At 44.5% G+C, this 20,424-nt stretch overlaps 1 protein-coding gene across 1 annotated transcript in view; it reads right to left on the bottom strand.

Annotated features, from left to right (window-relative positions):
- PASD1 (PAS domain containing repressor 1) overlaps positions 1-3,069 on the bottom strand; it is a 61,126-nt gene extending 58,057 nt beyond the window's left edge. The window contains exon 1 of the mRNA XM_056491853.1: positions 2,693-3,069. The gene's annotated coding sequence lies outside the window, so the exon portion shown is untranslated. The remainder of the gene's footprint in view (positions 1-2,692) is intronic.
- Between the last annotated feature and the right edge of the window lie 17,355 nt (positions 3,070-20,424).

Here is a 20,424-nt window from a genome sequence, read left to right as displayed (position 1 = left end):
CAGCCTGGGCTGAGGATGAGAAGAGCTGGTGGAGCTACAGCCAGGTAAGCCCATCACCAGAGCCATACTGGTGGGCACAGAGCTGCTACTACAGCGCTACATGGCCCCAGCTGAGCCAGGACTCACTTGGAAGAAGGGTGTCATCCATGTCCTAACAAATAAATACAGTTATTGTACCTGCCTGACTTCCCTGACAGATCTGTAACTGAAGTGATAGAGATGTCTATCATTTCAATTACACCAGAAAACAATGGTTCATACTATGGTTTTTCAAAGTTTTACTGTTCTGTTTAAAGCCATATTATTTCACTAGGATCTGTAACTGTTCCAGTACAAGCCTGAATTCAGTTGTTCTGATATAGGCACATTGCTTATTTTTCCAGTCCATTCCAGAAAGAATAATCAATGCTGGTATTAAAACCTTTGTACCACTACATGTGAGTCTTGGGAGGTTGAGTAATTTAGGACAAAACAATGCAACTTCTGTGCACAGACAAGCCCTGGCTTCAAACTGCAAAGACATCCTACCAGTATTTTGATACTACTAATGAGCAAAAGATGGATTTGACATCTGTATCTCCTCAATGTAATGTCACTTCCTCCATCATGAGACTTTAATTATGAACCACTCATTTGCTAATTTTAACCTTTAACTCTGAGCTATTTTTGTGTACCACAAAAATAATGTAATACAGATATAGTCTCAGTGGCTAAAACCCAGGAACCATCACATATCTTACTGAAGTTTCCACTTTACGAAAAAATTTCAAACCAATTAACCACTAAATCAATTAACTGTAATCCACAGTTTATAATGATCAGGATAAGTGAGCAGCAAGCAACCACTCTTAAAGCCATTTTCATTTTTCCTATTACTTCTACCAGAAAAATTCTAAAGATTTGGTGGTACACATATTTAGCCCAAGAGATATGAATGCCTTCCTTCCACACAGATTTCAACTTTTGGCTTTTTCTGGAGCTTCCTGTCCTCATTAGTGCCTGCTGTGTTTGTCAGGGCTCCATCAGCTGCAGAGTCCCAAATGCTGTTGTTCTGGTCCTCCCTGGTGCAGCACTAAGATACTGGTTTACTCTGATTAGCACATTACAAAAGAATGATCTACTTTTCTTTTTTTTTAATACAGTTTCTAAAAAATCCAAGACCCAAATGTATTTTTCTAACTGAATAACTATGGTGAGGGATTGCAGCCTAGGAAGTTTATAAAAATTACACAAAATCCCAACTAAACACTACACTGTCAGACATTCGGTACCAGGGCTTCACACTACGTACTCTTGAAAGTGTCTGCTGCTTCAAACAGCATCTGTTAGATCTGTGAAGACTGTAAAGCCTACACATCAAACCCATGAAGAGCTTGCTGTCTCTTTAAGCCAAATTCACATTTCCGGAGCTAGGGATTAGCCAGCAATGATCCAGCAAAATAAGGAGGGGAGCACCCGCATTCTGCTCAAAAATGAAGGGACTCCTAAGATTTTCTCATGTATACATAAGAACATCTCATTCCTCTAGTGAAATCAGCACCACAGCTTTCACTGCACACAGCAAAATAAACTTCAGCTAATAAATAACCCTACCCTCCTCAGGCAGGTAAGGCACAGGGCATTTTAACAGCTTTGATTTCAGGGACATTATTCCCGGGACCACTCCCCTGCTGAAGGAGACAACTTCATTCAGGGATAAGAGGTAGTTGGCAGTTGAGTGCTAGTTTTGTCCCCAAAAAGGGACTGGTGTGCCGGACTTCTCCAAAATCCACCGAGCAGGGACCTGCCTCCTGCCTTCGGGGACTGTGGCACTTCAAAAAGGACTACAGGTCTCCAAACCGCGTGTGACACCTCACTGATGAATCACACAGGGCTCAGCCACGACCTGTGTTTCCAATGCGAGCTACCCAGAGTAATCACAATTTTTGTCACTAAGGACCAAAGCGTGGACTTATCATTTACAAATCCATGGCTGAAAGACGCGAGGGACTTTCAAAGTCTTCTTAATTCCCCACTTATAATGTAAACATTCTGTAAAATCAAATGACATTACAACCCTGGTGAGAAGAATGACTTTTCAACCTGGAATTTAGATGCTATCTTTAGGCGCAAGACTCATTTCGGAGGTTTTTCTCCACAGTTTTCAGTCAAAAACATTCCTTAAACGACGAACTTCAAGACAGAACGATCAGACCCATTTCAGTCTCCTGAAAATCGGTTTCCTTCAATCCCAAACCACCGCAGCTCTCAGCTGCTTTCAGCCCGTGGTTACTCCCAAGCGGCTCCATGCGCCGAGGTCCGTGGGCGCTGACGGACGGAGATGTCGGTGGCTGGCCTCGGGATGCGCCGCACTCCTGCATCCCGGTTCCGGGGTCCCCTTCCCACCTGCCCTCTATAGCCGGAGCCCTCCGGACACCCGGCGCTGCGTTCTGTGCCTGTCTTGACGGTACACGGATTTTTAAAGGAAAAATTCAGAAGACTTGCGGCTGTCAGTTTTCATTTTCAGAACTTACCTAGGACCGTCCTGGCAGTGTCCGACGAAGGTAGGGTGGAGAGCCGAGTGGCGTGTACCGACCCTGCAGCAGGGGCTTTTCCCGGGCTGCCCCCGCTTCTCACGAGCTGCAAGTGCGAGGGCCCTCCCACCTGCACGCCTCACCCCAGTAGGCTTCGCGGGCCCCACGGCTGTACGTACCGTCTAGGAAGATGGGTGTCGTGGAGCCGCTCTCAGTGGCATGCCCAGCCCCGGCGCGGTGCCCCGCCGGCGACAGGGGTTACCGCTCGCCGCGGGGTCCCGCTGCCCGGCGGTGACATGGCATGAGCGCGGGGAGGGCGGGGGGCAGTGCCGGCAATGCGCAGCGCAGGGGTGGGCGCACGGGGGCCGCGGGCTGCGGGCAGTCGCTGCGGGACTTGTGAAACTCGGCTGTGGGGCCGGCTGGTTGTGTAATGCGGCGGGCTGGGCCCGGGCCCGGGCCCCCCCTCCGGCACTGCACAGGCGCGCTGCTTCCCCGCCCGACCGCCACCGGCACCCGCCACCGGCACCCGCGGGCAGAATGCGGACGCGGGGCTGAGTGGTGCGCACGGGAGAAGTGCGTGGGGAGCAGCGCACCTCCGCGGGCGCGGGGTCCGGACAGGGCCGGGCAGGTGGCGCGGGCAGCGGTAGTGTCGTGCGCCGGGAGGAATCTGCGGAAAGTAGGTCACCACCGTCGATCCGCGGGTACCGGCCTCGGGGTGGCCCCAGCCGCGGAGTCCTGCCGGGACCGGCCCGTCGTCCCTCCGTGCGCGGCTCTCGCGCCCGGCCCTGGCTGCCCCGACGGACCCCGCGGCCGTTCTGCGCTCCCCACCAGGCGCGCGGCACCGGTTCCCTGCGCAGCACAAACTGTGCCCTGACGGGATTAGTCATCCCGTGCCGTGAGTCATCCATTTAATATTTGCCGCTTCCTTCCTCATAGTTTTTTGGTTTTTCTTTTTTTTTTTTTTTTTTCTTGTTTGTTTGTTTGTTTGTTTGTTTTTAAATTCCCTTTCTTCACTGTAACTATTTACCCTTCTCTCTAAGGACAGCGGGCAGCTCCTTTCCCCTGCCCGCGACTACAGCCGTGCGCAGCTGCGGGCGTAACCGCAGCCGGCAGCAGGAGCAGGGGGTCCCGCCGGCGCTGCCAGTGTCGCCGGACAGCCGGGCTGGGGCCGTTGCTCAATCGTGACATGTGGTCCTGCCCATCTCCAGGTTTGATTTATGCTCCTCTTGTATCGGGAAGCAGTAGGTACCAAAGCGGGGGCATTAAGACTGTTTGAAGTGTCTCTCTTCTCAAGACACTGCCGGGTGGGGACCGGCGCTGCGGTGGGAAGCCACTGGTTGACGCCACATTTGGGACGACTTGGACGACGAACATCGCTGAGTCCCTGACTCCGGTCCCGGGCTGCTCCAAGCAGCTTCCAGAACTGAATATGCGCTCCCTTACCAACAAGTTAATTTTTGGGGGTGCTTTTTTCCCCTCTCCAGTTCAGCTCCCTTTGGAAAGCTGCTCCTTAACCTATGCCGTGCAAGGAGATCTGCTCCCTCTAGGAGCACATTATTGCCTAGCAGCCCTTTCCCATAGCTGGCATCCTCACCGCTGGCTTTCTTTGCTCAGCCGAAATTCCTGTTCCTCTCTCAGCCCTCGTTCTGCTGGAGGAAAGGGGCAGGCATGCAAGCAGCCTGCATGGCCCCATCCCCACACGTGCCAATGCCCCAAAGCACTGCATGGGGGACAAAAGCAGAACCACAAATGGGACAGAGGACAAAAGATTTGGCTATGAGGTTTTTAATATGAACCTGATGTCAGTGAGGAAAAGGAAGTGACGTTGTTACAGCAATAACCCTGAGGAACATCAGCTGTTATTGATGAGGACAAGTAAAAGGGCATCTTTGCATGTGGTTAATATTTCTTATTGATTTTCCTATTGGAGGCAAAGAAAATATCTTCGTTGTGCTGCTTGCCACAGGTGGCAAATCTCTTTTTCTCACGTAGAGTGGGCAAATGTCCTTGTCATGGAAAACACAGCAACCCTTCCCTCACTCATGTGATAAAAATCCTTCCTGTTCACTTTCAGGTGAGATACGAAGATGTATCAAATGCAGCGTTTCTCTCCACTTTTACTTGGCTTAAGGTGTGTCTCTGCAGCCTGCAGTGCAGCCCTGTCAGAGCAGTGACCATCACCAGCAGGATGTCACTGCCTTCCTACATGGGCAAGCAGATACCCATTTGGAAAAGCAGATGAGGAATGATGAGAACATTGAACTCTGTGACTGAGGCACTTTAAGATTAAGCACCCACAAACGGATGGGTGGGAAGCACAGGCAGGCAAGATGTGGCCCCGAAGAGGCTGTGGTAGGTTTCCCCTAAAGGTACAAGCCAGTACAGTGCCACAGCCACTGCCCTGAGTGGTGCTAGCAGCTGGCCAGGGGTGCTGGCACTGCTGGGACACTTCCATGATCCCCCTCATCCTACATACCTGACAGGTACAGGAAACAGCATCAACACTGATGCCTTCTAATAAAGCAAGTTGTTCAGAATTACCACTTTACCTCATAAAAAACCAATATTTGCTGATCAGAAATCATGTTTTATTTGAATTGTTCCAATCAACTCCCCTGCAGCCCCTGGCAGGTAGAACTAGCAGGCTGGCCAAATACAGAGGCCCCTCCTCCTGCAGCAATGATGAAGGAGTTTTTCATATCAATTACTTTAATTATCTCATTTAGAATAACTCACTTTCCACCAAGATCTTTCTAAAAGTTAAGAAAGAACAGGGAAACAGACATATTTGCCACTGCAAAATTCACACATTGTTCAGCAAGTTGTGGCATTGGGCGGCTTTGGCTGTGCTCAGTGATAGTTGGCATAGCCTCAAATTTGTTTATATTGTTAGTTTTTGACAGTGCTGCATTGCAAAGACATGCCAGCAGCAATAAAACTGGGAGAGCTGGTTTTAGCCAGAAAATAAGAACAGAGGAAAAAAAATTATCTTTGTTGCTCTTATATATATTCTTGCGTATGTTTTTATATGTGTTTTTGTGTGTTAATAGAAGTGTACATTTATATATACATACATACATACATACATGTATATCTACATTATATATGTGTATTTAAAACCCAATAGTCTGCCCCTGCTGCATTCCCCCAGTGGACTGGGAGATCCTGCAGCCTGACAGGCACCACTAAGGAGCAACATAATTAAATGAAGAACTAGAAGGATACCTTGGGCTGTATTTTGGAAGATCACACTCCCATTCACCATCTATCATCCCGAGCGAAGGGTTGTCAAAACTAGCCTTTAAATTACACACTGCAATAATTCCTACCCAGGAAATACTTGCATTGTTCAGTGATAAGTCAACAACCAGTCCCGGTTCAGGATCAGGCACCTCAGTCTCCCTCCAGAGTGTGCCCAGAAATTCAACGGGATGTTTTTCCCTTTTCACACAGTAATAAACGTGAGGCTTGGGATCACGCAAATGAAAAGAAAAGAGAGGAACAGAGACGATGAAGAGGAAAAACCAGCCTTGCCTTGGTCTGAAGTGGCTGTTTCTGCGCAGATTCCCCGTTGGCTCTGGGATGCGGCAAAGAGTGGAGAGCAGGAGCGGCAGAGCCCAGCCAGCGCTCGCCATGGGAGGGTGCGGGCGAGGGCCACAGGAGCCCGTTCCCAGCTCTGCCCAAGGCAGGGACACGGAGTTAATTGTGTCAGTGCTATTGCACAACACTGTTGCCTTGACACTGTGTCATGTAAAGATTTTAAACTGCCTCTTTATTAGTCATCCTCTATTCATTTTAATTGTGACTGATAAGCAGAGCCATTTCACCTTTGTGTGTTCTGTACGCACTTATCGTGCGTATTTATGTCACCCAAGAGACTTTCAATCTCTTCCTGAAGCATTGGTAGATGCAGAGGAATGAGGAGCATTGCCATCACAGCCTGCCGGGGTTCCCACCATTTGCTTGTTGCCTTTTCAGAGCCCTGCTCTCCCAGTGTGGGCATCTCCACAGGCCCTTGATCCTGGCACCAAAAATGCTCTGACAGAGGCTTAGGTTAATGCCTGGGAACCAGTAAGAAGGGATAGGCTAATTGCAACATGCACCTGATTTTTTTTTTTCAGGATCAAGTGCTGTAAGTGTGTGCTTAACACCACAGGACTCACTTTGATCTGCTCCCAGGACAGAATTTTCTATGAATTTAATTCTTGCCTCTAAATTAGGGTATTGGTTATTTAACAAAATCAACGCTGGGAGAAAAATAGCTAATTATTTAATTTAATGCAAAGAATACGGTGAAAGTTTATGGAATATTTTACTCTCACTTATTTGCAACATAAAAATATACTGCCTGAGAGTACCCGTGTGAACTCTGTCCCTGAAATTCCTTATCTAACCTTATCTTTGTGAAGTCTGAAGTTTCACTGAAAGTTCCTGGAAATAGTGCATTTTCCCTTCTATGGTATTATGACCTTCTCCTCACCTCAAACATCCCCTGTGTTTGCAGTGGGAGAAGGAAGGGCCCTTTGGGCAGGGACAATGCTGCCTACCTGTAAGAGCAGTGCAGCCAGGTGTCACAGCTGCTTCCCCAGTACCTGGAGCACTGCTGGCATTGCAAGGACTGTTTGCTTAGAGCACGTCTGCTTCAGGAAAGTTAGCAGAATCCTTCTCCATGGATGGATCTGTTCTCTGGGATTATTTAGTTTCACCTTAATTTTCCCCATTTAAAAAGGCTCAAAGCTAGAATTCAGGTTTGAACCAGAATCATGTGAGAAGATAGGTAAATCCCATTCTCAATTAAGTTCAGCAAAAGGAATGGAAATGCCATTAAAGGCAGAACAAAACCCACATTTACTCCAGTGTGAACAGGATTTCTCCCCTAGCATAAGATCTTCCATTCCTGTGGGCTGAAATGAGCTTCTCTGGCTACTGTCCTGCCCAGCATCTTTGAGGGCCACTTGGAATATTTATGCAACTGCTTAAAAGTATTATAAACATACATGGATCTCCATTTCGGACAAAATTCTACCTATGCTTTTGAGAACCAGCAGGAATATTTTCATTTCCATCATCCAGGACTTTATTTTGTTAGAAAATGGTTTAAGATGGTTCTTATAGAGGCAACAGCAGTACCCAAATTTTGTGTGTATTTAAGGCCCTGTGTTAGGCCTCTCCCTTGTGCTGGAATAATACCTTGGTCAGATAAATGAATGTATGGATTTGAAAAGCTGAGAAGTGCCAAGTCATATTTTTGGCACAGAAAAAGATTAAAGAATACTTTTCATGTGGCTGATCATACTTCCAAAAATAATTATTATTTTTGTAAAGAAAAAAGTGTTCTGTCTTAACTGCAGTAAAATATTCTCTGAGAATTACTCTTGTGATCTGTTATTCTGCATAACTCAAAGAAGGGAAGGGGGAAAGTTGCACAAACAAGAGCATGGCAGCCTTCTCCTGTCCATATCCCTACATGAGAGCATACAAGGTAAAGCTAAAGCTCTTTGACTACATTTTAACTTGATCCCGCAGGATAATGTACCTATGAATTAATTTTCTTTGATGCTTGGTTCATATCTTCTGGAGACTGTGCTGAAAACAAATTCAGACTACTGCATTTAAATATGGGTTATGTCACCTCTGATTAGTATAATCAGCTAGGAGCCTCTTGAACAGAGACATAAAATAGAAACTTAATAATAGTTATGTTAAAGGCACAAATGCCCCTGAATTCAGCAGGCAGAGGACAAAGGAGCAGAAGGAGCACCAGGCAACAGCAGCAGCTGCAGTACTGCTCTTGGATGAAGCACAGAGGAAGAACAGACAAGTCAATACAATCTGTATCTCCAAGTGCATCCTTCCTAATACATCACAGTGGTTACTAGTTAGCACATTAAATCCACATTGATAAACATGGATATTTCCTATTAATACTTATGCTGAGCTTTATTCATACGAGGTGGTAAAGCTTTAAAACTTCTCTCTGGTACTTGTCCAGTCTTGTTACTTGATCCCATACACAGCAGGTGGGAATTGTGCAAGTCAACTATTCCTTGCACTGAAGGTTTCCACTTTCTCTCTTGGGCCTTTACTTAGTACACATGCAAAGGTAACATTTGCATCTTACAGTTTTCAGCATATTGTATTAGAGCAGCAACTACGGATTCCAAGACAACACCCAATGAGCTTCTGGCCAAACATACCAGATGGAAAGTTCCCCTTGCCACCTGGACTTCCTACTGTAACCCAGGGTCTGACCAGACACCCAGGTTGTACCTGTGGGTGACAAAGGACACACTTGTTGGGAAGGCTGTGCTGGTACAGGAGTTGCCTCTGCCCGTACCTCCCCATCTTTCTCACAGCTACTGTCATTCTCCACCTCTGTTCTGCCTGGACTGGGCTATGGCCAGAGGGCTCCCAGCTATATCCTAATCTCCTCCCAGAACTGGGTAACTGGGTCAGAAAGTGGCATTAGGGTGGCTGTGACTTGCAGGCAGTTTCAAAGGCCACCCCCTTGCCCCCTGTGAAGCTTTGCTGGTGGGAAAACCTTCCCTCTGCAGAACTACCTGCAATGGGGTGCTGAGAGAAGCTACTGCTGATTTCACTTTGTAAGGAAAGCAAATTCTTCCTTTTCATGGCCAAGTGATCTGTGTGGCCCTTTCCCAGCTCTGTACAAGAAGACATTAAAATCAAGGCTATTTAAGATGGATAAGGATGCAACAGAAAGCAAACAGGGCATTTGTGTGGAGAATACAGTGGAGTTGAAACTTCTACCGCACCCAATTGGCAAACGCTGAAAAAACAATACAAATATATCTATGTATATCTGTGTGTGTACCTGATAGGTACCATGCAAACTGACTCACCTCAAACAACCACTATGGAAAGGCATAGTTTGACAGTCAGATTATAAATGTCAAGCAGTGTCTTTTTCGGCATAAGCTGTGTCAGTGGTTCTTTAGAACTAAGCAGCCTGATGGTCTCGAGGGACCACTGACAACACAACCCAGACACTGTAAAGGACAGCAGCTTGAAAGCACAAGGCCCAGGTCAGGGTTCTCCAAACACCTCCCTTAATGGTCATTCTAGGATACATAGAAAAGAAAATGTATGTACTTCATCTCTGCACCAAAGTCAACAGGATGCTTGGGTAATTTCCACTGTTTTCCTTCTGCCTTTCTTTAGGAAAACACTGAAACTTTCAAATAATTTCCTGAATGCATAAAACAGGTGGACTGATATTCAACAGATATTTTGCCCAGAGAGTAGGATGGACTGAAAGCTTCACATGTTGCTGAAGCTGTACCACTCTGCTCATATCTAAACAAAAGCAAGTTAAATTGCAAGTCGATGAGATTTTATCACTGTTTTACCACAAAATTATACTGAAATGTGCAGAACTGCATGGGATGTTACTGCACTCTCTACTCACAGAAAAGCTCATGGTTTTTCTGGGCACAGGAGAGGTGCTGAACACCATCAGTGGATTGATTATAGTACTGGAAACGAGTATTAGACAGATTTTGTCTACAGTGTTGCAAAAAGTCATCCCTAATAAGAGGAAATGAACCTCTAACTAACATGGGGAAATCAGATTCATTATGCAGCTCTAAGTGACGGCATTTTTGTGTGTCTATAGAAAATGAGTATATGAGACAGCTGGAATTTCCTCATCTAAATGGGAATATCAAGATCAGTTTTTGTCAGGGCTTGTGAATAAGAGACCAGGATAGGAGAGGGGAGCTATCTAGTGAGCATGTTTTCATGAAACTCAGGAAGTGTTTTGCAGAAGTAAGAGCCATGAAAAATGGATTGCATTCTTGGTCTTTGGACTTGGCTCTTTACATGGCCCAGATACAGTGGTGATCATGAGGGCAGTTTTGTACTGCCGCACTTCTCAACCTGATCCCAAACCTTCACTGCACCCTTGACTGTCTTAGAAACAGTTTCTAGTTCTCTCCTCATTAAGAAACCACCTATCACTCCAGGAGAACATCCATCTTGTCTGGCAAGCCAAGCAGCACCTTCCCAGCACATTTGCAGGTAGGCTGATGAACCTGATGAGGTTTGTTGTGTGGATTTGGGGTTTTTTTTAGATTTTGGGTTTGTTTTTTGGTTTGTTTTCTAATTGCTTGGTTTTTTTTTTTTTTTTTACTTTTTTTGTTGTTGTTGTTGTTTGTTTGTTTATTGGGGTTTTTAGGGATTTTTTTGAGTTGTGTTTTTTTTTTCAGCACAGTATGCAAACAATATAGTTCTGCAGAACAGAGCCTGAGGGTTCTCAGAGCACTGGAAACCACTTTTAGGAAAAAGCTAGCTTACAACAAACTTTGTTTCAATAAAGAAAAAGGCTGTCCTTCTTTGGACCATCATTGCTGTCATAGTGACATCTAGTTTCCCTGAGTTTTCATCCTTCCCTTGTACATTTAATGCATGCCCCTAACCCTGGTGGTGGTCCTAGTTTCCAGAATAAGTCATTTCAGCTGAGGAAGAACACAAGCAAGAAACTCCAAAATACATTTTTGAAAGTGCATTTTTTTCTTTTAGAGCTTCAGTTGTTTCAGTGGCAGCACTTCAGGTGACCTGCATTAGACAGCACTCGCTCAGAGCACTACAAAAGCAGCACTCAGGGGTTTGCTGCCCTGTCATCATCTCCTTCAGTGAATTGAGACACCATGTAGTACCACATACCTAGCACAGATAATGTCACTAGCACAGCAACTAGTGGGTGAATCATAATGAAACTATGAAGAGGAAACCTGTCACAAGCCGAAGGAAATGCCTTTCAGTGGAGTGTTTCATCTCCATACGAGGGCTGAAGTTAAGGATGAGAGAAAATTAACTTGTGCCCTGGTCACTAAATGTAGCTATTCATGCAGTTATTTACTGCATAAAAAAAAAGTTGATGGTTCTGTTGCCATGGGAAATAGGGAATACTTGCCATGACAACTGCAGCAGAATGTGGTACATAATCCACTTCACACAGAGCATCTTCCAAAGCAACCACTCCCGTTCATACATCCTGCAAAATTCTGTGTCCTTGAGAGCAATTCAGTGTGTGTTTTTCAGGCACAGTAATTAATCTGCACTTTACTGTGGCATATTTCCTTGTGTCTAATAGTATTTATTATTTGTTTCTTACATACCCCTTTCAGAAATACATCTGAAAGCACTTTGCAAAGGTAATCTCTACAAAAAATTTCTTTATTTTACAGATTAGCAATTCAGGCAAAAAAAAATAAATCACATGAATCCCTGTAGAACAGCAGGATCACGACTTGTTTTGCACTCACATCACTTGGGTCAGTAACAGGAACATGGCTCTCATTGCAAGAAAGTGGGATGAACTCTGCAGCCAAAATCTACACCATCAGGGCAGAACAGCTGTTGGGGAAAACTTCAGTGAGCCCAGTGCATCTGGATCTCTGATCAATCAGGAACAACATGTCACAGTGGTCTCCTTGACCTCTATTTTGGGGTGCACCTGGATGGCTGCATGACTGCTGAACATCGTAGGCAGTTTGGGCATGGAGGCACTTCCTGTGCCAGCCAGACCACTGCAGAGAAAGGATTGCGCTTCCTGTAGCATTTTGTTTCAGAAAATGTTTCTGAAAACATCTTTCCCCATTCACATAGAGGAGCTGTGCATGCTGCTACTGATCAGAACTCTGCATGCTAAATAAAGCACACTGTCTTTGCTGTGTTCATTTATCCTAAGAATTCGCTGAAGCCCAGCCATGCCTCGTCCACTAGTGGAGCATGGAGTTCTAAAATTATTTGCCTTAAAATAATTTCTGCAGAGAAAAAAAGAGAAAACAACAAATCGTTGTTTTGTTGTGATTAAGAGTTATGAGTAACCTGGAACACCAAGAATGTGCTTGGAGTAAATATGTGACTGAGAAAACCATTACCAACCCAGATGGCTGGTTGGTAATGGCTATTTACCTCTTAACCTTGCCAGACACATTCTAAAATGCATAATAAGTGACATTTCTCCTTTATAACAAGATTTACCCTAGAGGTAAACTCTCTCTCTTTGAGTTACTGATGTTAACAAGGCTGCTTTTGGCTTTGGATCTATTTCCCTAATTTAAAAAAACAGCATTGACAACTTTTTTCCACTGTTTAATTTGCATAGTCACAGTAATTAAATATGAATCTTCAAGTATTGCTGGGCATGTTGTAGATTTATCATCAGTGAAACAGTCTTCTGCCCATTTTCATAATTATTGCTGTTCAGATCAAAATGGTTATGCATTGCAAGACTGACAATTTTCTCCTTTTAGTTAAGTTGTCAGTTGTTTGCCCTTTTGGCAGTGCTTCATAGAAGTTATGATTCATAATTAAATTAATTTCCATTTGCATATAGAGGCAAGTGTTTCCTTTCCAATTTTTTTTTCATTTTACTTTAAATTGTTTATTAAGATATGGAGTCCAATATGTACTGCAAGGAGCAGTACATATTGTACATATCCTTGTACATTAAAGGATGTATACATAAAGTACATATCCTTTAATGGCATCCTAGGAAACACTGCTCATGTGCAGCCCTGAATGAGTAAGAGGACCATACAAATCACCTGGATCCTTCAGTTGATTATGGTAGCCTTGATGGCCAAGAAAGTTTTGCCTGATTGCTGTCTAACTCTTCCTGCTTGCATGGGTGGTAAATTTTGCTAAGAATTGACAGTGACTTCAAGCCTTTGTTCAGATTGAAGGGTTTGGTTTTTTCCATCTCCATGCAGAGCACTTTTACATAATGGCTGCCCACCAGCTCCGTGTATTTTCTTCAGCTCGTATTCCCTGGACAGACCAGCTTTACATTAAAGAGGAAAGATGACAGGAGAAGTACTTCTGGGCACCCATAAACCCTGGTAGGAGCAGCCTTTGTGATTTCCATGCCTCAGAAAGTGCTGGGTGAAGTGCTCTCCATCCCAACTCTCCAAGCAGGTGGCTGACTAAATGTTACCTGTCCATCAGTAATGCTGTTACACAAGCTGTTCTCAGAGTCTCTGCCTAACTGTTCATGCATTTTGTGTCTGCTCAGAAACTCTTCTGGCTGTCTTCTTGTCAGTAAATAAATATGTAGCTTCTTGTGAACAAAGTCTTATCAGATTGAAGAAACCTCTTAAGAATGGTTGAGGTATGAGAACTAGTACAAAAAAAGCTGCAGCCAACTTGAAATAGTTAAAGTGGTAAGAAGCCCCAGTGATTTTTTTCACTAAAATCAGTACTTCATTCTAGGGGCCAGATAACACTTTCATCTGTAAAGGTGAGAAAGGAACAGGCTGTTCCTGTTGCATGTGCCTTTCATAAACCCTCAGCAAGCATACTCTCTGTGTCTCACTACCCCACTGTTTCTGGGTGCTTCCAGGTGGGGTGCTGCTTGGGCACTGCAGTAGCTGCTCAATGCATCTGGTCATGGTGCTGAGAGCTCAGGTGCCTCAGTGATGAGACCAAAGGAGAAGAGAGATTAAAAACATGACCTTTATGTTAGGAGGGAACAAGGAGTTTTTCCCAGCCATGATTAAGCCCAAGCTTTTTAATTCCTGCCTGTGTATGCCTAGGACTCACTGCTGGTGCCTGGACTGGAGCAAAAGCTTTCCTGATTCATCCAGGCCTGCAGCTCCTGTCCTCCTGCTGAGAAGACGCAGCCCATGATCTCATGCAACTCCTGCACTTCTCATCACGTCTCAGGGTTTCATCACAGCCCCTAAGAGCTAGGAGGGCATTTCCTCATTTTGCAGAAGTCAGATCAGTCTGTTTTGAAAAGCAGCTTTCATCAGAGATTAGTGACTGTGAGACTACAGCTTTGGGTTGTGGGTTTTTCTTTCTTCATACTCAGTACAGGTTAGAGTTACAGCTGCTGGTGAAGATGGGAAACCTCAACTTTTCAACAGGTTTCCTCTAAAAGAAGGACTTATAATTTGAGGTGCCAAACCAATTGACTTTGTAATTTCCTGCTAGTCACAGGCAAAATCCATTGTCCACGTAAATATCAGGTGCTTTGCTATCACTGATCAAAACACACAGGGGATAGGGAGCAGTGGAATGATCTCTGAGGACCATCTCCTCCTCCTCCCCCCATGACAACCTGGAGATCTCCCTGTGCATGGCCAACATTCAGCTGCATGTTTCTATTTCAGGCCTTGGCTGCTGGAGCTGGCTGGAGCAGTTGATCAGCTTACCTACTGTCTTGCCAGGATCAGGGCTTGAATGAGGGCAAGCTGGCTGTGACCCAACCCAGATAAGTCTAAGGTAGTGCTGACAGGTTGGGGAAGAGAGGGAGCTGGGAGAACTGCTCTCTATGACAATAGTTTGCTTTTTATTGTTCAGATTTCTAGACCCAGGGATCTTCATATACTGGCTTCTGCACATCAGTTAATTATAAGAAGAATGAAAGATGGTCTGTTTGCTTTTTGTTGGGCTGCTCTTCTGAACCAGAAGGTGGAGCCCAATCTTTTGAACATGTGTCTTTCGTATACCGAGTCATCTAGAGAGTGGACTTCAAAAGCTGCCCCTTTACCAGGAGCAATGCAAGCTTTCCTCTGCCCAGGCCAAAGCAGAGGTTTGATGTGCAGCTTTCCCTGCCCACAGTGGTGGCAGTAAACAGAACTGCACATTAAACAGAAATAAGTTGCAAAAGCATTTGCATCCTGTGTAGTGGGTGCCATAAATATGGGTATCCACTGGACGGGTTCTTCATCCTGAGGCTGGTTGGCAGAGCTGAGGCATCCCAGATAGTGCTTATTTGTCATCCTTGGAAGAATAAGTTTCTCCTTTATGTAGCTTTTCTGCTGTTCACAGGTACAAAAGGATGGCCCCTTTAGCAGGGCCTGTTGTGATGGAACAAGGCATAAGGGCTTTAAACTAAAAAAGTGCTGATTTAGGCTACAATTTTTTTACAAAAAGGGCAGTGAAACACTGACAGGTTTCCCAGAGAGGTGGTGGATGCCCTGTCCCCGAGAACATTCAAGGTCAGGTTGGTCAGGGCTCTGAGCAAACTGATCTAGTTGGAGATGTCCCTGCTCAGTACAGGGAGGTTGGACGAGATGACCTTTAAAAGTCTTCTCCAACCCAAGCTATTCCATGATTCAATGATCCTATGATTTAACATCTCTGTATTGTGACCTCTCCTCATTCAGATGCGTGCAAGCAAATGAGCATTTTGCTTGACCTAACACACAAGAGCCCAGATGCAAATGCTAGAAATAAATGTGGAATTTTTCATGGAACAAAACTGCCTGCGTGGGACTCAGCCTCATCATAGTGGCTCATTTCAACCTGACCTCTAAAGCTGAAAAGAGTTGCCTTGGAGAGTGTTTTGGAATAATACACACTGTGGCCCAGTAAAGATGACCTTTGCCTAAGTCTGACACTTGCAAAAATAAGGCTGAACAATCAGGCAGAATTTTTTACTACAAAACTGGTATTACTTACACTTCCCAGAGTGTGAGGTGTCTCTTCTTTCTTGAAGTCTGGTGGGGAGAGAACTTAATTGCGTTTTCTTAAAATCCTCTCAGAATGGTAATAGAAGGGACCTCTACTTCTGTGTCCTCATAAAACCATTAATGGACAAAATTTTAAAAGGAAATAAGCATTTTTGAATATCAATTCTCTTCTGGCAGAGATAACTGTGTGCTGTGAAGACTCTCTCTCTTAGGCTTCTCTGCATGTTGGAGCACTGGATTTTATTTTTTGGGCCTGAGTTGTATTTTAAGATTAGCTTGAAGGTATAACCAAACCAGGTGTATGACTGCATTTTATGTGCAGTTTCAAATGGGAGTCAGTAGAGCTATATTTTCCAACTGAAAAAAAAAAAGACAACAGCAATCTTCAGGCAGAATTGTCTTCTTACATCTACCTATGCTGCACACAGTGATGGCAAAGAACAGCATTTTCTGTGCCACACACAGGGAGAATGTAGCTTGAAAACAGATGCCCAAAGCACATATCTTAGATTAATATATTTAGCCTAGAAGTGTTTCAGACTGAGAAGTGGTCATGCAAAATACATTTTCCTTTCCAGTATTATTTTAGTAGATACTGAGGAAAATTTTATCCTACCTACTATTATAGATAATCTAGTTAAAGTGGGGCTGAAGGCATAGATTTGAGTGTATTCATAGGAAGTACTGTGACATGTAGTGTACTCGAACTTTAAGATCTTAATTTCTTAATAAAACAAGCAGAGCTTTCACTGTTAACCCTTTTTAGGGAAAGGAACAGCTAAACTCCAGGAGTTTGAAACTTCTTCAGTTAGTTATCCAGTAGAATTTTCAGTGAAAATTATCAGGTGCTAATTTTCAGTGAAAGGTGATACATTAAACTTCAGAGGGCTGATTGTTTCGTTTGAAGGAAGTAGACAAGTGTGTGAAAAATTCCTCGAAAAAGAGAGAGATCTCTGGAGATTTTAGAAGACCCATCCTAAGGAGGGAAGGGAGAAGTCCTCAAGCCCTATACTAGCAGAAACACTCATACAGAGTGTTGCCATCACTGCTGCCAGAACATTGGTGTGTGCCTATCAGCTCCTTACATAGTTTCCCACGTACCACACTATTGCTGCCTGATGTTACTACCATGCCAAATTGAGGGTTTTTATTAAGAACACACTTCCAGGTGTTGTTACAGTACCACAAATTTCCAAAGTATGCAGGTCATTGCTAATGCAGGAACATATTTCAGGCACATCAAAATAAATCAATATCCTTCAGTATGGGACAAAACTGGCCTAGTTTGAGAAGTCTAATGTAGACAGCTTTGAGCAGCCTGTCCCTATCCTTCTCCAAAAGGACAAGTTGGTGTTGGGAAGGATGAATCAGGAAAACCTTATAAATATGATTGCCTAGCAAAAGGTTTTGAGAATATGGAAACCATAAGCGAGATTGAAATGAAAGAAGTTTTCAACTGAGTGGCTGGAAAGCAGCAATGTGGATGCTTGAAGATCTTCTCCTTTTGTTAAGATAACGCCAGTTGCTACAAACATACCAAAAAGCTGGCAGAGACCCTCTCCAGGCATGACAGGGAGGGTACAAGATAAGGCTTAGAGATATGAAAGTAGTAAAACATGGTAATGTGGCGATTCCTATCGGTTGTATGCAAATGTTAGAGAATTTGTATCTTGGTTAGTGGAAATTAGAATATTCAACATAGAAGATTTATTGTATTGTAAACAGAAAAATCTCTCTCTTGCTCTCTTGCTCTCTTGCTCTTACACCCTTGGACACCCTCTCACTCCTTTGCTCTTGTCCCTGTACTCCTCCCCCCATCCTGGGCCTGCTTTGAGCTGCGTCTGGCAGCTCCCAGCTTAGTCCTTTTCACCCACGCCCGATGCAATAAACTGCAAAGTCCAAGACCAGAATATAGAGAGTGACTGAGTTTGTCCTGACCACCGTCCTACCACCAGCTCCTAAATTCATCAGAGGAAAATGACAAAGTGTAGAGGATACTAGAACAGAGTAAGTCACAGAATCATGGAATGGCTGGGGAGGAAGGGACCTTTGGAGATCATAGAGTCCAACTTCCCTGCTAAAGCAGGTTCACCCAGAGCAGTTTGCACAGAGTTGAATCCAGGAGGGTTTTGAATATCACCAGAGAAGGAGACTCCACAACCTGTCTGGGCAGCACAGCATATATTCAGAACAGGTTGCACATTTTCTTGTTACTTGATGACTCCATTACAGAATAAAAGTAGTAGACCAAATACAGAAATGCCATGGAGCAGGCAGAGCTATGGCAAATCAGAGCTGTAGGATCTGGCAGAGAATAAGCACCACTGAATATTTAAAACCTAAGCAAGCAAACATCCTTTCCTCTGATAAGAGACTAGGGTGAGGTTTGGCCTGATAAAATGGGCTGACTTAGTTTGGCTGGTTCTTTATCTAAATATATTATTATGCCCAAGTGAGCTGGCAATTATATTTTCATCACTCATTACATGAGCTGCTCTGAAGTTGCTCCCTTCAGTCACTGGGTACCATCCCAGGGGATACTCCACCAGACCCAGCTCAGGAACTTCTGCTGCTTAACATCCCTTCTCCAAAGCCAGGAGCTCACCTCATTTGCAAAACCAGACCACTTTCACACCAGAAGGACTGGAGCTATATTTCCTTTCCCTTTGCCAGGGCTCTGGGGGTCTGCATCTCCCTGTGCCTTATGAGTCAAACTTCCTCCCCAGCTCCACTGAGAAAAATTATTATGCTGCAAGGGGAAATCCTGCCTCCCTGACGTCCCTGCTCAGGCCCTTGCTTCTGTCACAGGCAGGGGTCCCTGCCTAGGGGTGGCACTTTCCTTGCTCCATCCGAGCTGGTTCCCAAACCTGGCTCACTGCAGCTGCCATCTGAAGCCTGTGGCATAGCATCTGCTCTATGAAGAATGCCAGGAAGGGAAAAGGTTTGCTTTATGCCAGAAAGTCACTTGTTTTTGCAGGCATTTCAGGTGTGGTGTGCAGGTGAGGTTCACCTGTGCCAAAAGACAGTTGGAGTTTGTGTTTGGATAGATCTGTATCTGTACAGAAGACATAATGATGAAATAGCAGGGTGAGGGACTGTGGACAAACCACCACATGAGCCATGAGCCATAAACAAGTGGCTGCCAGCTTTATATATTACAATATATCACTTATTGACAGGTAAAACTTCCCTCCCAAGGCCACTTATTCTCTAGGATAAACTGTCCTCCATGAGGATTCTGCAAACACTTCCTGGGTGGGGAAGCAGACAGCAGAAAGACAGCAATGACACAATATAATGAAAACAATTTAGGGATTGCTTAGCACAGAGTGAAGGACACAAGAGCTCAGCAAGTTTGAAACACTACTGTAATAACAAAGAACATAAGTCAGAGTAGTCTCTTCCTTGTGGTATCACTGCAAAAAAGCTTCCCACCTCTCAGATGGCTCTGTTAAAGTCAGTTTTGCACTGGGAATAGTCACTGGCAGGATGACAGTCTACACTTTGCTCCTTAATCTTATTGGCACATTTAGTTGGCCAGGTTTTAATTAATACTAGATCTTTTTATAGCTGCAATTATGAAGGATGTGAAAGTTTTAAAAACGACTAACAAAGTCTAGAGCTATGAGATTTTCTCTCATTTTTACAGTCCAAAATTTCTTTTGAAGCCTTCAAATAACTCTGACCTCTCTGGGCTTAAATTTAGAGGTAGGATGGCTCCATAAATGCATTGGGAAATAATATTTAGTAATGGACAAACCTGAATCAATCTGCCCTCTCAGCTCCTTTGGGATGTGGGTTAGCCAGCAGAGCCAGAAGTTGTGCAATCCCTGGATTGCCTGGCTGCAACACTGCCCAAGTCTAGCATGCAGGGAGGTGGCTGTTTGTGCCTATGTAACTGGGGAAAGTATCGTATCCCTTCTGAATCAAATCTAAAAACCCTTTCTCAGCACTCCTGGAACACACATGGTGATGACTGTGCCTGATGGCTTCAGCTTGGGAAGTGGGTGGGACAAGCCCAGGAATGAACTGACCCACAAGAGGCCTTACACCATGTGAGGTGTAACATGACCCCTCTCTTCCCACCCGTTCTCCCGAGTGTGCAGCTGTGCATCCTGATGTCTGATAGCAGCTGTTTTTTACAATAATAAAGCGCATACAAATAGCCTGTTAAAGGTGGGTGAGACTGATGGGGACCCAAGTACACTAGTCCTATGCACAGAAAAAACTGAAGCTATTTCTACCAAGCAGCAGAGGTTCCAGTCTGAATAATTCATTTAACTACAGTGCAACTCTACCATGACATGGATTTCAAACCAAAAATAAGTAATGTTTTGAAGGGTCTTAATGACAGGGGAACTTGGGTTCTCTCTGTAAGTCACAAGGGGCTGTGTCCTTCAGAGGGCAGGGCTGTACATGCTTCCAAAGAAAGAAAATAGTTGCGTTTTGGAAATGTCACACATTACTTT

The sequence above is a fragment of the Oenanthe melanoleuca genome, chromosome 4A (genome assembly GCF_029582105.1).
Source record: "Oenanthe melanoleuca isolate GR-GAL-2019-014 chromosome 4A, OMel1.0, whole genome shotgun sequence".
NCBI classification, from domain to species: domain Eukaryota; kingdom Metazoa; phylum Chordata; class Aves; order Passeriformes; family Muscicapidae; genus Oenanthe; species Oenanthe melanoleuca.
The sequence above is the reverse complement of the archived record's forward strand: the minus strand, read 5'-3'. Positions and strand labels throughout refer to the sequence as shown.